Source organism: Balaenoptera physalus, assembly GCF_965194825.1.
Source record: "Balaenoptera physalus genome assembly, chromosome: 15".
Classification (NCBI taxonomy): domain Eukaryota; kingdom Metazoa; phylum Chordata; class Mammalia; order Artiodactyla; family Balaenopteridae; genus Balaenoptera; species Balaenoptera physalus.
Window position 1 is genome coordinate 26551145 of NC_138894.1, and position 20099 is coordinate 26571243.

The following is a 20099-nucleotide window of genomic DNA, read 5'->3' on the forward strand; positions in this document are numbered from 1 at the left end:
TTTTTGTGATATCTTGGTCTGGTTTTGGTATCAGGGTGATGGTGGCCTAATAGAATGAGGTTGGGAGTGTTCCTCCCTCTGTTATATTTTGGAAGAGTTTGAGAACAATAGGTGTTAGCACTTCTCTAAATGTTCAATAGAGTTGGCCTGTGAAGCCATCTGGCCCTGGTCTTTTGTTTGTTGGAAGATTTTTAATCACAGTTTCAATTTCAGTGCTTGTGATTGGTCTGTTCATATTTTCTATTTCTCCCTGGTTCAGTCTTGGAAGTCTTTGTACCTTTCTAAGAATTTGTCCGTTTCTTCCAGGTTGTCCATTTTATTGGCATATAGTTGCGTGTACTAGTCTCTCTTGATCCTTTGTAGTTCTTTGGAGTCAGTTGTTACTTCTCCTTTTTCATTTCTAATTCTGTTGATTGAAGTCTTCTCCCTCTTTTTCCTGATGAGTCTGGTTAATGGTTTATCAATTGCGTTTATCTTCTCAAAGAACCAGCTTTTGGTGTTATTGATCTTTGCTATTGTTTTCTTCATTTCTTTGTCATTTATTTCTGATCTGATCTCTATGATTTCTTTCTTTCTGCTAACTTTTTTTTTTATTCTTTCTCTAATTGCTTTAGGTGTAAGGTTAGGTTGTTTATTTGAGATGTTTCTTATTTCCTGAGGTAGGATTGTATTGCTCTAAACTTCCCTCTTAGAACAGCTTTTGCTGCATCCCATAGGTTTTGAGTTGTTGTGTTCTCATTGTTATTTGTTTCTAGGTATTTTTTTGATTTCCTATTTGATTTCTTCAGCGGTCTCTTGATTGTTTAGTAGCATATTGTTTAGCCTCCATGTGTGTGTATTTTTTACAGTTTTTTTTCCTGTAATTGATATCTAGTCTCAGAGTGTTGTGGTCAGAAAATATTGATACAATTTCAATTTTCTTAAATTTACTGAGGCTTGATTTGTGACCCAAGATGTGATCTATCCTGGAGAATGTTCCATGTGCAACTGAGGTGAAAGTTTATTCTGTTGTTTTTCAATGGATTGTCCTATAAATATTGATTAAGTTCGTGTGGTCAAATGTCTCATTTAAATCTTGTGTTTCCTTATTTATTTTCTGTTTGTATGATCTGTCCATTGGTGTATTGCGGTTTTAAAGTCCCCACTATTATTGTGTTACTCTTGATTTCTCCTTTTATGGCTGTTAGCATTTGCCTTATGTATTTAGGTGCTCCTATTTTGGATGTATATATATTTACAATTGTTATATGTTCTTCTTGGATTGATCCATTGATCATTATGTAATGTCCTTCCTTGTCTCTTGTAATAGTCTTTATTTTAAAGTCTCTTTTGTCTGATGTGAGTATTGCTACTCCAGCTTTCTTTTGATATCCATTTGCATGTAATATCTTTTTCCATCCCCTCACTTGCAGTCTGTATGTGTCTCTAGATCTGAAGTGGGTCTCTTGTAGACAGCATATATACTGGTCTTCTTTTTGTATCCATTCAACCAGTCTGTGTCTTTTGGCTGGAGCATTTTATCCATTTACACTTAAGGTAATTATTGATATGTTTGTTCCTATTACCATTTTCTTAATTGTTTTGTGTTTGTTTTTGTATGTCTTTTCCTTCTCTTGTGTTTCCTACCTAGAGAAGTTCCTTTAGCATTTGTTGTAAAGCTGTTTTGGTGGTGCTGAATTCTCATAACTTTTGCTTGTCTGTAAAGCTTTTGATATCTCTGTTGAATTTGAATGAGATCCTTGCTGGGTAGAGTAATCTTGGTTGTAGGTTTTCCCTTTCATCACTTTGAATATATTCTGCCACTCCCTTCTGGCCTGCAGAGTTTCTGCTGAGTTAATGACTTTTTAAGTCTTTTATTGTATTCTTATTTTTATGTAGTTACCAATGACAGTCTTTTCCTATTTTTATCTGTTCTTCAGTCTTTATTTTTTCCATTGATCTTGAACCTTTGTTTAAGTCATGTATTCTGTTTTCTGTTATGGCCAATATTCTCTGTATTGCCTCATTTGTATTTTAATTTCATGTTAAAGGTCTTATAGTTTTTAATCTAGTATAAATGTTAAATATATATTTAAGAATTAAAAAAAAAAACAACTTCCTTCTTAAAGCAAGCTGACTTTAGAGCAGGATATATCAGACACTTTGGCTGGTTTGGCTGCTTTTCCTGCTCTTGAACTGCTATATCTTACTCCACATTATTATTCTCAGTTGGTTTTATAAATAAGATGTGTGCCCAGAAAAAAGAGCACAACTGATTTGTGTCAGCAGTTGGGCATGTTCTTCCTTGAGTATCTCAGGCCCTGTCCCAGAGAAAAGGAGCAATTTAGAGGCCCTGTCATTTTGTTTTGCTTCTTCACATAGCAGTTGATAGAGTCAGTTGGCAGAAATAGAGCAGGGAAATCATCTCTGTGATGGACAGTTCCTTTCCTGTGTTTACTGTGGAAACTCTCAGCTGTGGGAGACAGTGTTCTTCTTCTCTGCCAGCACTGTTTTACTGCTGGTAACCAGCCATCACAGGCCCCCAGCTCTTGGCCCAACCTTGCCCTTGGAACAAGAATAAATGCAGCTGCTCAATTCCTACTATGTGGAAAGCAGACAATCTGACTGCAAATAAATTGAGGTTTTTTTTTTTTTGGGAGGGGGGTCGAAAATGAATAAGTCAAAAACAAAGTTGTTGAAATGATAAATTGATCAAAAGTGAATATTTTCCAGTCACTGATTCTGCAATTTTTCCAGTCACTGATGCCTGCTTTACTTTTAAAAACAGCAATTACTCAAACTAAAGAAATAGCAATCTGATTGTTTCTACTTTTCAAAACAGTGTTAACAGTGTTAACCTCTCTACTTATAAAAACCATGATTCTTCAAACTAAGGATATAGCGCTCTCTATCTGTAAATGGGTACACTTAAGGCAAAGGTTGTAAGAATATCTATGCTTATTAAGAATGCCAAATTAATGAGAAATATCTAATTTGGGATATTTTTTCCTGAATAGTACCTACTTTAAATGTTTAGCCATGTTTACTCCATTTATCCTACATCGTTTTAGTTCTTTTATTATTAAATAGCTTTGAACATCCTTTTGTAAACAATCTGAAGTGCCCAGCAAAACAAATAAATACAATTTTTTTTGTATGTGACTGAAAAAGTATTTGTTTAGCGTTCCTGTCATTCATCATCATATCAGGTAGTCTGTATCCCCAGGTTTGCCTAATTATTTGCAAAGTAAAAGTGGATGCCTCTAGAAAAATGTTTTAAAATCAGTGATTAGACAAATTCACATTGTATTCATTTGTGATTTTGAACAATGTGCAATATATTTTTTCAACCAAAATTATTTTTTTAAGAGTTCACTTCAAACCATTCCTTGAGGCTTCTATCCACTTGTCCACTGGGATGGAAACTTGTAGAATCTATGTAGGCATCGTCTCCCAAGGTCCAACTTCCCCATGGCTTGCTTTTTTATGGACTCCTCAGAAGAATCCCCTGAAGAAGGTACTGTACCATCCCCATTCTACAGACAAGGACACTGAGGCAAAGTCTCACAGCTAGAAAGTAAGCAAAGCCAAATTCTATTTCAGGCATGCTGATGTGGAATAGGAACTCAGAACCTTATCATAAATAGCTGCCATGGAAGAATTTTTTTTAAAGTTCCTAAGTACATTTATAACTCAAAACCACTTGTATTTGAACTGTTTTACTACTCATATTAACAAAGGATAATTTGAAGTTGTGCTAGTCAATCAATCTGATTTTCTTTGGTTATTGTTTTAGTATCACGCCTATATTTAACAAATTAAACAGAAAAAATTGTCTCATATAAATTTATTTTAGCTCAAAATTTCTGTTTAATTTTCCTTTATGTTTTTTTCAGTTTCATATTGTGACCTAATTGTGTACCCAATGTTCCTGCTGTGTTTGGCAAAGAGACTCATTTATTCTATTACCTCTATCAGGATAAAAGAGGAATTTTGAAATGGCTAGCAGCTACAGATCAATACACTAACTCAATAGAGATAATTATTGAAATCACTAGGAGACCAGCAAGCTGTCAGCTGTAAGCAATCATTTTAGGCTTGGGATAAATCTGCAGAAAACACAAAGCAAGCATAACTGTATTATTTTAAAATTGAGAGTCATATGCTTACGGTTGTCTTTCTGTTTTTCATTTCCACAGATCCATTATCATTGGTTCTTGATGATATATATTGAATTTTAAATACTTTGGCCCACTTAGCTTCATATTAAACTTTAATTGCTCTGTCTGCTTTTTTCCTCATTCACTATCCCAGTTTTGTGGTCTTATTTAATTAATAAATTTTGTTCATTTCCTTTATATTTTTAAATATGAATATTTTATTTGGACTTATTTGGACACTGCATTTACAGTGATCAGTTATGGAACTACAGGAGAAAGAGTTGTCATGTATCTACAAATAGAAGTAAAATGTCCTATAAACATTTGTGCAGTGTCTGAATTCTGTCTTAGTGATAAACCTTGCATTTCATCTTATAGTTTCTTTGAACCAATGACGTTGTAGTTATCATCAAGTACTCTCTTTTTCTCTCTTAAATTTCACACAGCTTTCTGTTTCTCCTAAACTATGTTAGTAAAATATCCTTTTATCAACATTTGACTTTGTCACTTCTTTTTTACCTTCTATCCTGGGATTCCTAGCTCCTTTTCAAAAATTACTAAGTGGGACCTAAAACCTAATTATTTTCATGAACTCAGATGGAAAGCTATTCTATTGTATATGCCCTGAAGAAAATCAGTGGGGCCAAGCTTTACATCAAGCACATTTTTCACTTTTGTTTTGAATTTCTGTGTCAGCATCCTTGGTATTGTAAGAAAATAATTAAAATAGAAAATTAATAGAAACTTTCACAAGGATTTTATATACACACACAAGCACACACACACACACACACACTTCAGTATTATAGAGAAGTAAATGCAATGATTATAAAAATTAGAATAAAACCTATTGTTTAGATTCTGAACATAATATCATTATAAAACATGGTAGCATATGGCTTCTTCCTCCAGTTCAGTAAAAAATACATGAAGTAAAAGACAAGAGGAAACTTTGTAACTTATTAAATGAGGAATATGGCCCAAAATGATCACTTTTAAGAGGCTCATGATTCTCTTTTGTGAGGAAGGAGATGTAACTTTATTTCCTTTTGTATTCTTTTTCCCAGGTTGTGTGTGCTGTTGCATTTCTTTCATTGATTGCTCTTGTCAAAGGTTAAGAATGTGTCCAAACATAACCTAACTTCCATCTACAAATAAAATACGTTTGTTTTTTAAATTACATATAGATTACTGCAGGTCCTTGAGGAAGAATAGAAATGAAAGTACTTCAGACCTCAGAAACAATTACATCTCCTAAAAACATTAGTATACTAGAGGGAAATGGTTGGTTTTCACAGATTATGCCACTGTCATGAAAACCAGCCACTGCTTTCATTTCCTATTTGAAAAGGTGAGACAAAGAGTGAAAAAAAAAAAAAATGAAGTCTTTATCCAGATGCTCAGATTTCAAATTTGATAATCAAATTAGTCTTTATGTAAATAGTTAATGTTAACAGATGAGAACCTTACACAAAAACTGGTTTTGTAGATGTCTAGGGACCTTTAAAATCTGGTGTCTTATCTATCGCAGAAAAAAAGTATGGAAAGTAGTTTCAAGCTATGACATTACATGTATTAATTTGAGGTGCAGACTGGAACAAATGGCTAGTGATCCACTGGGGGATTTCATTTATTTTGGTTTCAACAGTTTAGTCAGACATTAAGATGATAGATTTATCCTGATTCTAAAAGCTTTCTTTTGAAACTCAAACTTCTGTAGTCCAAAGAAAAGCACTTAATTCATTTGACAATGAAAACTTCTTTGAGGAATATATGGTGCAAATAAAAACAGTTTGTGACTGTCACTTGGCCTTTTTCTAGATATATCTCCCTTTTTTGATTATTTTTTACCCTCTTTCATAACAGTAATTCTTTAATTCATGTCAGTAAATATCTCTAGTGCAGGTTTCTCAAATCTCACACTATTAATATTTTGGATCAGATATTTCTTTGTTATGGGCTCTGTCCTGTACACTGAAGTTTATTTAGGAACATCTTTGGCTTCTACCCAGTAGATAACAATAGCACACACCCCCCAGTCTTGACAATCAAAAATATCTGCAGAAATTACTAACTGTCCTATGGGGTCAAAGTCACCCAGGGTTGAGAACAGTGACTCTAATATTTAATGTTGTCTATAGTATTTTTTTGGAGTCTGGTTGATCTAGATAGATACAAGTAAAATTAATTACTCATTTGAGTCAGTTGAGAATATGACATGATGATTATTTACAGAATGAGTTAGTGAGTTGTCAGAATAATTGTAGCTAGAATAATAATTGGTAACATTTAATGAATGCTTACTCTGCCAAACATAATTTTAGGCAAAGTATATTATCTTTTTAAAATACTTACTTAAGCTTATGTAATAAATACAATTACTTTTCCTATTTTATAGAAGTGGAAAGTGAGTTTTGGGCAGGTTAAATAATGCCATGATTACATAGCTAGCAAAAGAAGTAGGTAAGAGATCCATTTTGCAGTAATCAAGACATCAGTTTAGATCCAAGACATAGTGCGTTTCTAACAGTGCCAAGCAGTTAGTGGCAAAAACTTTTGTTGTATGTATGAATACACAAACTCTTGTGGGTTCAGGTTCTTGGTCTTCATAATGATGCCTTATATTTTTGACCTATTTTTGTACAGAAGTGTTCTGATACCTGTTTCTTGAAACATAATTGATTTTCATAGATTCAAGTTTTAAGTTGAAATGGCAAACTGTTATTCTATCTATAGGGTTATAAAAATTAATGGGATTGACCTAGATTAGAGCAAACACAAACATAAATAACATCTAGCATTAGGCATCATTGGGGAAAAGTGACAATGGTGGGGCCAGTGGCCTCCTGAAGAATATACCCAGACAAAGGGGCTACAGCTTCTGAACTCTGTCTGATTGTTGCCATGTAAGAATGCAGAGTCAGGAATTCCAGAGACGCTGATGTCTCAAGAAAAGCAGAAATCTCAGATTTTTAAAAGAAATGTTGTGATTTCTCTCTCTCTCTCTCTCTCTCTCTCTCTCTATATATATATATATATGTATATATATATATACATTCTTTTTCATATTCTTTTCCATTAGGGTTTATCACAGGATAATGAATATCATTGCCTGTACTATGCAGTAGGACCTTGTTGTTTATCCATCCTATATATAATAGTTTGCATCTGCTAATCCCAAACTCCTAATCCTTCCCACCCCCATCCCCTCTCCCCCTTAGCAACCATAAGTCTGTTCTCTGTCTGTGAATCTGTTTCTGTTTCGTAGATAAGTTCATTTGTTTCATATTTTAGATTCCACATATAAGTGATATCATATGGTATTTGTCTTTCTCTTTCCAACTGACTTCACTTAGTATGATAATCTCTAGATCCATCCATGTTGCTGCAAATGACATTATTTCATTCTTTTCTTATGACTGAGTAATATTCCATTGTGATATATATATATATATATATATATATATATATCTCACATCTTTATCCATTAATCTATCAATGGACACAGGTTTTTTCCATGTCTTGACTACTGTGCTGCAGTGAACATTGGGGTGCATGTATCTTTTTTAATTAGAGTTTTGTCTGTATATATGCCCAGGAGTGGGATTGCTGGATCATATGGCAACTCTATTTTTAGTTTATTGAGGAACCTCTGCACTGTTTTCCATAGTGGCTGCACCAACTTTCATTCTCACCAACAGTGTAGGAGTGTTTCCTTTTCTCCACACCCTCCAGCATTTGTTACTTGTATATTTTTAAATGATGACCATTCTGACCCATGTGAGGTGATACCTCATTATAGCTTTGATTTGCATTTCTCTAATAATTAGTGATATTGAGCATCTTTTCATGTGACTGTTGGCCATCTATATGTGTTCTTTGGAGAAAAGTCTATTTAGGACTTCTGCCCACCTATGTTTTGCTGGATCGAACACTTTCCTTTTTCTTTTCTTTAGTTTAAATTCATTATAAGAAATAAAACCACTTGAAAAATGATTTTATTGCAGACAGGTACAGTCCATCGGACACTCTTTTTGACCTCTGCTCCAAATAAGTCATGGGGTACATTCTTTAAAAAAAAAAAAAAAAGAATATTGCTCTATCACCTGTTATTAAACTTTTGGTCATTTCACTGTTTTTATTTTACAGAATAGAAACCTAAAGAGTCAAAAAATTTGCTCAACTATCTAAATTTTTTATATTCCTTGTCAATGAGTCATTTGGGTAAGAGATATTGAGATTGTTTGGCAAAATGATGTGTACATTCCTTCTTTCTTTGGACCTTTTCAAGGCAAGGAAGGAATATTATACTCATTTTATCAAAATTTACTGAAAGATACCCTAAAAAAGCTTCAATAGCAAATGTACAAAGAATAGGGATTTTTTTCTTTCAAATCAACAGAATTTATTTAGACCTGACTTTGAAGCATCATTTTAATTATATGCATACAGACATTCTCTATTTGAATTTCCAGTTTTTAGAGGGTTATATTAAGAAGCTTTAACACAAACCAACTGTACTGCCTATTTCTGAAAATTGATCTATGATGGCTATCCATATTTTTTTTTTTTTTTTTTTTCTGAGGGGAAACGGGGCAAGGGTCCATATTTTTTTAATAAAATAATCCATGCCAAAACAGGGTTGCAATACCCAAATACATGTATGATTCCACCTCTTTTGACTCACTTGATGATAAAACCAAATTTTCATGCCAATGCTTTGTCTGGCCCACCTAAGTATACACCTACACACACACACACACACACACACACACACACACCACATAAAAGTATACACACACACAATTTATCTATTTTAAATCATGATTGTTTTATGCATATCAGAAGTATATGCTGCTTTATTTTCCCCTGTTAACACAGGTCCTTCCATTGCCCATACCTCATTTCATTTTCAATTCATTTTTATGAAATCAAAATAAAAATACAGAGAGATACAGATGAGAAATTAGAGAAATGCATTTTACAGCAAAATATTTTTGTATCTAGTTATAAAAATAACTACTTTATTAAAAATAAAAATTTACCACTTTGAAAAAATAAGTTAACTCTTCTTTCATTACTATTTCTGAGGGGAATAACAACGTTAACTTCTCTCTGAGTTATGATAATTTTCAGTTTTCTATAGACATACAGAAATAATTTAAGGTTATCTAATTGTTCAGTGAGTTCTCAACTGGGGCTATCCCCCTATCTCAGGGGACTCTTGGTACTATCTGAAGACATTTATGATTGCCATAACTTGGGGTTGAGGTGTTACTGGGCATCTAGTAGGTAGAGGTCTGTGATTCTGCTAAGGACATTCTATAGTGCACAGGACAGTCAATATCCCCGCCCCACAAAGAATCAGCAAGTCCAAAATATCAATAATGCTGAGGTTGAGAATCCCAAATATTTCATCATCTAAGTCTAAATGATATATTGGATGTTATGGGTTGAAATGTGTCCAACCAAAATTTATAGTTGAAGTCCTAATCCCCAGTACCTCAGAACATGACCTTATTTGGAAATAGGGTCATTGTTGCAATTAGTTGTAATTAGTTGCAGATGTACTTATTTAAGATGTAATGACACTGCCGTAGGGTGGGCCCCTAATCTAATTTGACTCCTGTCCTTAAGAAAGGAGAGATTTGGACCCATACACACACAGGAGAATATCATGTGAAGATGAAGGCAGATATTAGGGTGATGCTTCGACAGCTCAAGGACTACCAAAGATAGCCAGCAAAGCACCATAAGCTAGTGGACAATCGTGCAACAGATTCTTCCCCACAGCCCTCAGAAGGAACCAACCCTGCTAACACCTTGGCCTCAGACATCTAGCCTCTATAAGCATTTGTTCTTGAAGCCATTCAGTTTGTGGTACTTTGTTATGGCAGCTCAAGCAAACTAATACATAGTGCTTTTAACTTCTCTGTTACTACTCCGTTTACTTAAAGTTTCTGCTCAGGAACAACTCTGAAAAGTATTGTAAATAACAACAACAATCTGCCTGCAGTGACTGGCTAAAGCTCAGTTCATTTAGCAATGAACTTACCTGGCTTAAATCAATGTCATATATGAAACCAAAAGAAAGATCACAAATATTTTGATAAAGGTGTGCCAAAATGCCGTAGAGGTGCCAAGAACAAGGATTTCTTTTTTGTAAATATTTATTTATTTTAGTTACTTATTTTCCTTATTATTATTATTATTTTGGCTGCCTTGTGTCTTAGTTATGGCACACAGGATCTTTTCCGTTACATACGGTGCGTGGTCTGCTCAGGTTTCTCTCTAGTTGTGGTGCGTGGGTTTTCTCTCTCTGGTTGTGGCGCACAGGCTCCAGGGCACATGGGCTCTGTAATTGTGTCATGCAGGCTACCCCTATTGAGGTGCACAAGCTCAGTAGTTGAGGCGCACAGGCTTAGTTGCCCCGCGGCATGTGGGATCTTAGTTCCCCAACCAGGGATTGAACCCGTGTCCCCTGCACTAGAAGGCAGATTCTTTATCACTGGGCCACCGGGGAAGTCCCAAGAACAAGGATTTCTTCCCATCAAGGTTTCTCACAAGCTTCAGTGTAACATATTTCTGAACCACTAAACACATTTTAACTCCTGAATTGTGACAAAATGTACCTTGATTCTTGGACACTTGTTCTGAGTTAGCAGCAGAACACCTTCATGTGGAATAAGTTAGCAATCAAAATAAAGAACTAAAGGATGGACTTCAAGCTCTTTCTTCTTTCTACATATCTCTGTCAGTCTTATGAATGCATTTCGAAATATCACACTTCTGCTTCCATTTTATTCATCCCACCAGAGTCACCTCATTTGGTTTGATAAGTCCAATGTAAACACTTCAAACTCTGTCCAAAGTCAAACTATCTTTTCCTGTATGACAAAAACTGTGTGTGCCCATGTGTGTGCATAGATACATGTGCATGTGTGTCTATACTGTGGAGCAGATATCCTTCTGCATATTCCTCATACTTCATTTAAAAAAAAATTTATGTCTTCTACTATTTTTTGCAGTGTGAAAGAAGCAACTGTTTCCTGGGAAGAAAGTGGCTAATTCCACACTGCAACCTCCAGGGTACATGTGTCAGACTCAGCTTGTCTTCCTGCTGAGCAGTATCTACTCTAGTCATTCTGCCAAAGGCTCCTCCATGGACTTCATCATTGAGACTGTCTGCCAGGGCTCTGTGGCAATTGAATATCAGATTATATTCGAGGGTACTATTTGGTGGAGTGATAGAATATATAGGTTGGCACTAAGCTTCCATTTACTACAGATTTATAACTATTTTCCCAGAGAAAACAAATCTGTCCATTGCATATCTGGGACATTGGTTGGCCTTTTGTGCTAACAATTGTCCCCAGATATAAAGTTTATAGACTAGTGTAAAGGAAGGTGTTGCAAAGAGCAGCATTTTAGAATCAGATGCATTTTCTTCTAGGCTTGTGGGGCTGGTTCTAATGCAATATACAGCACATGGGACCACCTAGGAAGTATTTTTTCCTAAATAGTTCAACTGCCATCATATCAAGATTTAGCGAGATTTACAGGTAATATGAGAGAATAGAGGAACAACTTAAATGACACTAAGAGGAATCAAACATACAAATTCAGAATGTTGGGCATATTATGGAACAACTAATCTGATTTCTCTAACAAGTCAATGGTGTGAAAGAAAAAGGGAGGGTCTGTTCTGCATTAAAGAAACAAGAGACATAGCAAACAAATGTAACGTGTGGATTGGATCTTGATTCCAACTAACTAAAAAAAAAATTCTGAAGCTATCAGGGAAATTTAATTAGGCACTGAATATATAATGATACAAAAATTGCCAATTTTGATTTAAGTATAAAAATGGACTTATTCTTAGGTTAAAACATATCCTGTATTTTTGAAAAAGATGAATACAGATGTAATTTGGAGGTAAAATGACATGATACCAGCATTTAGCTTTATAATACTTCAGCAAAAAAAGAAAAAAAAAAGAAAAATAGTGACAGATAAAACAAATGGGGCAAAAATCTTGACACTTCTTGAAACTGAGTGATGGGCATATGGGAGTTCATTTGCAAAATTTTCTCTACTTTTTTATGAAGTATGAAATTTTTTGTAGCAAACATACAAAAAGTAAGGATACCAAGTTCAGATTCCCACATTTCTGGGTTCAAATTTTACCTTTCTCTCCAAATTTACTAGCTTCATTCTGGGTTAATATTAACTTTCTAATCTCATTCTTATATTCTGTTTTAAAAAAATGACATGATCTTTTCATGTAAAGACAATTTATGTTAACATATTTAAAATGTAGGTACATAACATTTAATGCTTGGTAACTGATTATCATATTCATATTCACACGATTTTCACTACCAAAATATTCTTGCAGATATATGCCTCATCTATGCCAGACTGTCCATAATATCTGTGTGTGTATAATGCCAAAAATGTATTAGTCATGGAAAAGACATCAAATAAACGATTTTCACCCCCATATCCATCTCTCCCTCCTTCTTCTCTCCTTCTCTCTCTCCCTCTCTCATTTTCTCTCTCTCTCTCTCTCTCTCTCACACACACACACACACACACAGTCTTAACTAATACATGCATTTGTTTAGAAAAATACATTATCATAAGAAATATTTTTAAGGTCAACTGTAAGATCTGTATGAATTTCCTCTTTTAAAATATTTCTGTTTACAAAGAGAACAGGATCAAGACTAGTACTTTTGAGCTTTTTATACAAAGTAGTATTTGGACAGTTTGATGTAACTTGCAGAGTTTCAAATAAATATTCTAAGCACCGTATTTTACAGATAATCTTTAGTTGAACTATTTTATTTAAGCACTGCATCTTTAATTACATTAAAATAATATTGCTTTTACAAATTTAATGCACTTTATATTCAAATGAGTTCAAGGTACTCAAGTGTAATGGACAATATGTCCGTTCGGTGTGTATTCCCATACTGTGAGGGCTAAGCTAGGATATTGTAATCCCTACAGCAGTCAATAAAATACCTACAGGAACTTCCCTAGAATGTTTAATGCATTCATGATTTCTGTCTTCATTTTTTGTTATTATCTGGTAAGAAGATGCGGAAGAAAACAAACAGAAATGAAGGAGAAAATGAGGAAGTTCTCCCAACTGAGGTACCGCATATCCTGGAATAAGTGTGCAGGTGTCTCCTTAGTTAGGAGGCTCACTAATCTATCCAGAATGTGGGCTAAAAATTGTTTTTGCCTATTTGAGGGCTGCAGAATTGACCATTTTGCTACTTTAATTGCAAATAAATTATAAATGATTTCTTTTTTTACCTGACATATAGAACTTAACATCCATTAGTTATTATTCTGGCAGAAATGCTTCATCACTTTAAAATAAGAATGTTTGCAAGAGGAATTCTGCCGGATTATAAGATCATTAGACTGGTCCTGATTCATCATCCTTCATAAAGTTTGGCGGTAATCTGCACATTTATAAGATAATAGTCCAGTTATAATTAAATGTTCCCATATTGTACCTTTTTAATCAGATAGTACTTGCTTAACTCTTTCTCTCTCTTCTCTCACACAATGTCAGTGTTGACTATGGCTTGAATTTGATTTCAGTAGGCTGCATAAATTAAACACAGCAACGTTCATTTAAGCATCTTAAAAACACTTCTGCAAGCATTACAGGAAGACCCTTCAGAGAAATAGAAATTTCTCAGAAATATTTCGTGTTGCAATGTTGTATTTTGTGTTAGAATTGGAAGATAACACTTGCTGAGAAGCCAGGATGCTTGAATCCTCATTTTCTATCCTCCTATAGACAACACTTCTGATAGATAATGAGAAAATTTAAACATACAAAAAAAGTCAGTTGTCCGTTGGAACATTAACTTCAAATCTGAATGCCTACACTAGAGGCAGCCGCTGACCTAGAACCAAATTATCTTCTTATCTTCCCAGAACCACACCCACTCACACATCAGTGAAAGGTGAGTACAAGAAGCAAAGCAGCAAAGAATGGGAAAACAAGGTTTACTTCCTAAACCCAAAGACAGAGCTGGCCTAACAAAACCATGCACAAGCTTTCCTAGGCCTGAGTAGCTCCCAAGAGAACCAGGGCATCTTGATAGAAGAAAGATAGAGCCCAAAGAAGACCCCCCCACTGTAACCCACAGCACCAGATCTAGCTTTTATCCCTTTGTTTGGAGCAGAGAAAGCCCTATCTTTCAGCTCTGTGGTCCATTCCAGACTTTGCCCAAGGACAGTGGAAGGGGTCTAAGGAAGAGGAGGAGAAAGGGAAGGAGTCTAATGTTCTGACTACAGGTGCCTTTATAGTTAAATTCCATCAAGGGAAATGCTCTTGATAAATGTAAGTTTATAAACACTCCACTAGTAACATTACATTATATGATGTTCACATAAAGCATTTACCCATGATCATAAGGATTATATAAAATTACATTTTATTTAAAAAAATTTTCTGTATAATAAAAAGACCCCATATTATATTCTACAATATTATACACATAGATTACAGTCTTGTTATAATTCTGATTTGGTTGAGTACCCGTAATAACAGATGTTAAGTAACTGCCATGTTTCATACATCAAATTAAAATTTATAATAGGCAGAGATATTCTTATTCATACATTTTTTTATAAATTTTAACTTATTTTGATGTAATTTGAGATTTATATAAAGTACAATGTACTAAGAATTCCCACGTATCCTTTAACCTTACTTCCCAAATGTTAACATTTTTTCATATTGCTTTATCATTTTCCTTCTTTCTACTTTTTTGAATACTTACCCCTAAACACTTCAGCATGTATTTCCTATAACACAAGGACATTCTCTTATACATGCATAGTATAACTATCAAAATCAGGAAATTAAGAGTGATATGATATTATTATCTGAACTACAGGCCTTATTCAGAATTTTCCATTTGTTCCAATAATGTCCTTATAGACAGAAAAAACAAACATAAACTTGGGTCACACATTGCATTCACTGTTATATCTCTTTGGCCTCTTTTTAATTTGTAATATTTCTTCTCTCCTTATACACATACAGAACGTGAACTCACACAATTTGTCTTCTCTAGAGCTGCAAAAGTAGTGAGTGTCCAAATACTTATTCCTTTGATTTCTCAATCTCATTCCTAAATCCAGTATATCACACCAGCTCTCCTGCTTTGTATATTGGGAAATGTATGTAGTTTGTATTTGGGTATTTAACCTCTACAATTGTCAAATGCCAAGATTCCAGAGCATTTCAACTACTGAGAAGCCTATTTATTAGTGCTTCTAAGTAGGGCTACCAAAACATAAGCTTGATGACTTTCGTTTCTTTTCTTTCTTTTTTTTTTTTTTATGTTTCACTGAACTTACTGAGGCGTAGTTAAAATTTATCAATTTGACAATCTCTTTCAGCTTCATATGATATAACCTTATTCAAGCTTCATTTAGAGTTTCGGTAGATTAAACAAGACTTGTTTACTTTTAGTTATTACATGTGTAGCATTTGTCAAAATATCTGCAAGCGTTTAGCAAATGAAGAGCTATAATTTGGATACACAATGAGTATATATATATATATATATATATATATATATATATATATATATATAATGTAGAGAACAGAAAGAAGATTCAAGATATATGTCTTGTTTAATGGGAGAAAAAAAATTTAATTAGTATTATACAAAAGAAAAAAAAAAGCACAGAAAAATACCTATAGTTTTAAAAATTTTATGGATTTGGACCACAATGAAGTCTATGATGGCATCAATTAGACCACTCTGCTTTTATGTTTTCTGCTGTCCTGCCAACCAGTCTACTAATGCCAAGAAAAGCATAAAGGTAACTTGATTTAGCCAACAAGATACAACAAAAATCCACATACTCTTGCTTATAAAAAGAGTTTATTTTAATTTCAACTATTTAAGAGGTAAGAAAATAATTATTAAAAAACATTCATTAATATTGTCCAATGACAGAATTACTAGGTTGAGTTTTGTTCCCTCTGCAAAATCATTCTATTAAAATAATTTAAAAACAACCTTCCCTTTAGTGAGCTCAATGCTATTCTAATGAGTGGTACAATAGTTTTTTTTTCCTTTCCTTTAACTTTTTATTTTTAACATCTTTATTGGAGTATTATTGCTTTGCAATGTTGTGTTAGTTGCTGTTGTATCACAAAGTGAATCACTTATATGTATACATATGTCCCATATCCCATCCCTCTTGTGCCTCCCTTCCACCCTCCCTATTCCACCCTTCTAGGTGGTCACAAAGCACCGAGCTGATCTCCCTGTGCTATGAGACTGCTTCTCACTAGTTATCTATTTTACATTTGGTAGTGTATATATGTCCATGCCACTCTCTTACTTCGTCCCAGCTTACACTTCTCACTTCCCGTGTCCTCAAGTCCACTCTATACATCTGCGTCTTTATTCCTGTCCTGCCCCTAGGTTCTTCAGAACCTTTTTTTTTTTTTCTCAGATTCCATATATATGTGTTAGCATACAGTATTTGTTTTTCTCTTTCTGACTTACTTCACTCTGTATGGCAGACTCTAGGTCCATCCACCTCACTACAAATAACTCAATTTCGTTTCTTTTTATGGCTGAGTAATATTCCACTGTATATATGTGCCACATCTTCTTTATCCATTCATCTGTTGATGGACACTTAGGTTACTTCCATGTCCTGGCTATTGTAAATAGAGCTGCAATAAACTTTGTGGTACATGAATCGTTTTGAATTATGGTTTTCTCAGGATATATGCCCAGTAATGGGATTGCTGGGTCGTATGGTAGTACTATTTTTAGCTTTTAAGGAAACTTCATACTGTTCTCCATAGTGGCTGTATCAATTTACATTCCCACCAAGAGTGCAGTAGGGTACCCTTTTCTCCACACCCTCTCTGGCAGTTATTGTTTGTAGATTTTTTGATGATGGCCATTCTGACTGATGTGAGGTGATACTTCATTGTAGTTTTGATTTGCATTTCTCTAATGATTAGTGATGTTGAGCATCCTTTCATGTGTTTGTTGTCAATCTGTATATCTTCTTTAGAGAAATGTCTATTTAGGTCTTCTGCCCATGTTTGGATTGGTCTGTTTGTTTTTATGATATTGAGCTGCATGAGCTGCTTGTATATTTTGGGGATTAATCCTTTGTCAGTTGCTTCATTTGCAAATATTGTCTCCCATTCTGAGGTTTGTCTTTTTGTCTTGTTCATGGTTTCCTTTGCTGTGCAAAAGTTTTTAAGTTTCACTGGGTCCCATTTGTTTATTTTTGTTTTTATTTCCATTTCTCTAGGAGATGGCTCAAACAGGATCTTGCTGTGATTTATGTCATAGAGTGTTCTGCCTATGTTTTCCTCTAAGAGTTTGATAGTTTCAGGCCTTACATTTAGGTCTTTAACCCATTTTGAGTTTATTTTTGTGTATGGTGTTAGGGAGTGTTCTAATTTCATTCTTTTACATGTAGCTGTCCAGTTTTCCCAGCACCACTTATTGAAGAGACTGTCTTTCCTCCATTGTATATTCTTGCCTCCTTTATCAAAGATAAGGTGGCCATATGTGTGTGGTTGTATCTCTGGGTTTTCTGTGCTGTTCCATTGATCTGTATTTCTGTTTCTATGCCAGTATCATGCTGTCTTGATTACTGTAGCTTTGTAGTATAGTCTGAAATCAGGGAGAATGATTCCTCCAGATCTGTTTTTCTTTCTCAAGATTGCTTTGGCTATTCAGGGTCTTTCATGTTTCCATGCAAATTGTGAAATTTTTTGTTCTAGTTGTGTGAAAAATGCCATTGGTCGTTTGATAGGGATTGCATTGAATCTGTAGATTGCTTTGGGTAGTAGAGTCATTTTCACAAGGTTGATTCTTCCAATCCAAGAACATTGTATATCTCTCCATCTGTTTGCATCATCTTTAATTTCTATCATCAGTTTCTTATAGTTTTCTGCATACAGGTTTTTTGTCTCTTTAGGTAGATTTATTATTAAGTATTTATTCATTTTGTTGCAATGGTAAATGGGAGTGTTTCCTTAATTTCTCTTTCAGATTTTTCATCATTAGTGCATAGGAATGCAAGAGATTTCTGTGCATTAATTTTGTATCCTGCTACTTTACCAAATTCATTGATTAGTTCTAGTAGTTTTCTGGTAGCATCTTTAGGATCCTCTATGTATAGTATCATGTCATCTGCAAACAGTGACAGTTTTACTTCTTCTTTTCCAATTAGGATTCCTTTTATTTCCTTTTCTTCTCTGATTGCTGTGGCTAACACTTCCAAAACTATGTTGAATAATAGTCATGATATTGGGCAACCTTGTCTTGTTCCTGATCTTAGTGGAAATGGTTTCATTTTTTCACCATTGAGAACAATGTTAGCTGTGGGTTTGTCATATATGGCCTTTATTATGTTGAGGTAAGTTCGCTCCATGCTTACTTTCTGGAGGGTTTTTATCATAAATGGGTGTTGAATTATGTCAAAAGCTTTTTCTGCATCTTTTGAGATGATCATATGGCTTTTCTCCTTCAATTTGTGAATATGGTTTATCACATTGATTGATTTGCCTATTTTGAAGAATCCTTGCATTCCTGGAATAAACCCCACTCACTCATGGTGTATGATTCTTTGTGCTGTTGGATTCTGTCTGCTAGTATTTTATAGGGGATTTTTGCATCTATGTTCATCAGTGATATTAGCCTGTAGTTTTCTTTTTTTGTGACATCTTTATCTGGTTTTGGTTTCAGGGTGATGCTGGCCTCATAGAATGAGTTTGGTAGTGTTCCTCCTTCTGCTATATTTTGGAAGAGTTTGAGAAGGATAGATGTTAGCTCTTCTCTAAAAGTTTGATAGAATTCTCCTGTGAAGCTATCTGGCCCTGGTCTTTGTTTGCTGGAAGATTTTTAATCACAGTTTCCATTTCAGTGCTTGTGATTGGTCTGTTTATATGTTCAATTTCTTCCTGGTTCAGCCTTGGAAGGTTAGGCTTTTTTAAGAATTTGTCCATTTCTACCACGTTGTCCATATTACTGGCATTTAGTTGCTTGTGGTAATCTCTCATGATTCTTTGCATTTCTGCAGTGTCAGTTGTTACTACTCCTATTTCATTTCTAATTCTATTGATTTGACTCTTCTCCCTTTTTTTCTTGAGAGTCTGGCTAATGGTTTATCTATTTTGTTTATCTTCTCAAAGAGCCAGCTTTTAGTTGTACTGATCTTTGCTATCTTTTCTTTCATTTCTTTTTCATTTATTTCTGATCTGATCTATATGATTTATTTCCTTCTGCTAACTTCGGGCTTTTTTTTGTTGTTCTTCTTCTTTCTCTAATTGCTTCAGGTGTAAAGTTAGGTGTAAAGTTGTTTATTTGAGATGTTTCTTCTTTCTTGAGGTAGGGTTTTATTGCTATAAACTTCCGTGTTAGAACTTCTTTTGCTGCATCCTATAGGTTTTGGGTCATTGTGCTTTCATTTTCATTTCTTTCTAGGTCTTTTTTGATTTCCTCTTTGATTTCTTCAGTGATCTTTTGGTTATTTAGTAGTGCATAGTTTAACTTCCATGTGTTTGTATTTTTTTAGAGATTTTTTCCTGTAATTGATATTCTAGTCCCATAGCATTGTGGTCAGACAAGATACTTGATACCATTTCAATTTTCTTAAATTTACCAAGTCATGATTTGTGACCCAAGAAATAATCTATCCTAGATCATGGTCTGTGAGCACTTGAGAAGAAAGTGTACCTTTGTTTTTGGATGGAGTGTCCTATAAATATCAATTAAGTCCATCTTGTTTAATGTATAATTTAAAGCTTCTGTTTCCTTATTTATTTTCATTTTGGATGATATGTCCATTGGCGAAGGTAGGGTGTTAAAGTCCCATACTATGTTTGTGTTACTGTCGATTACCCCTTTTATGGCTGTTAGGATTTGCCTT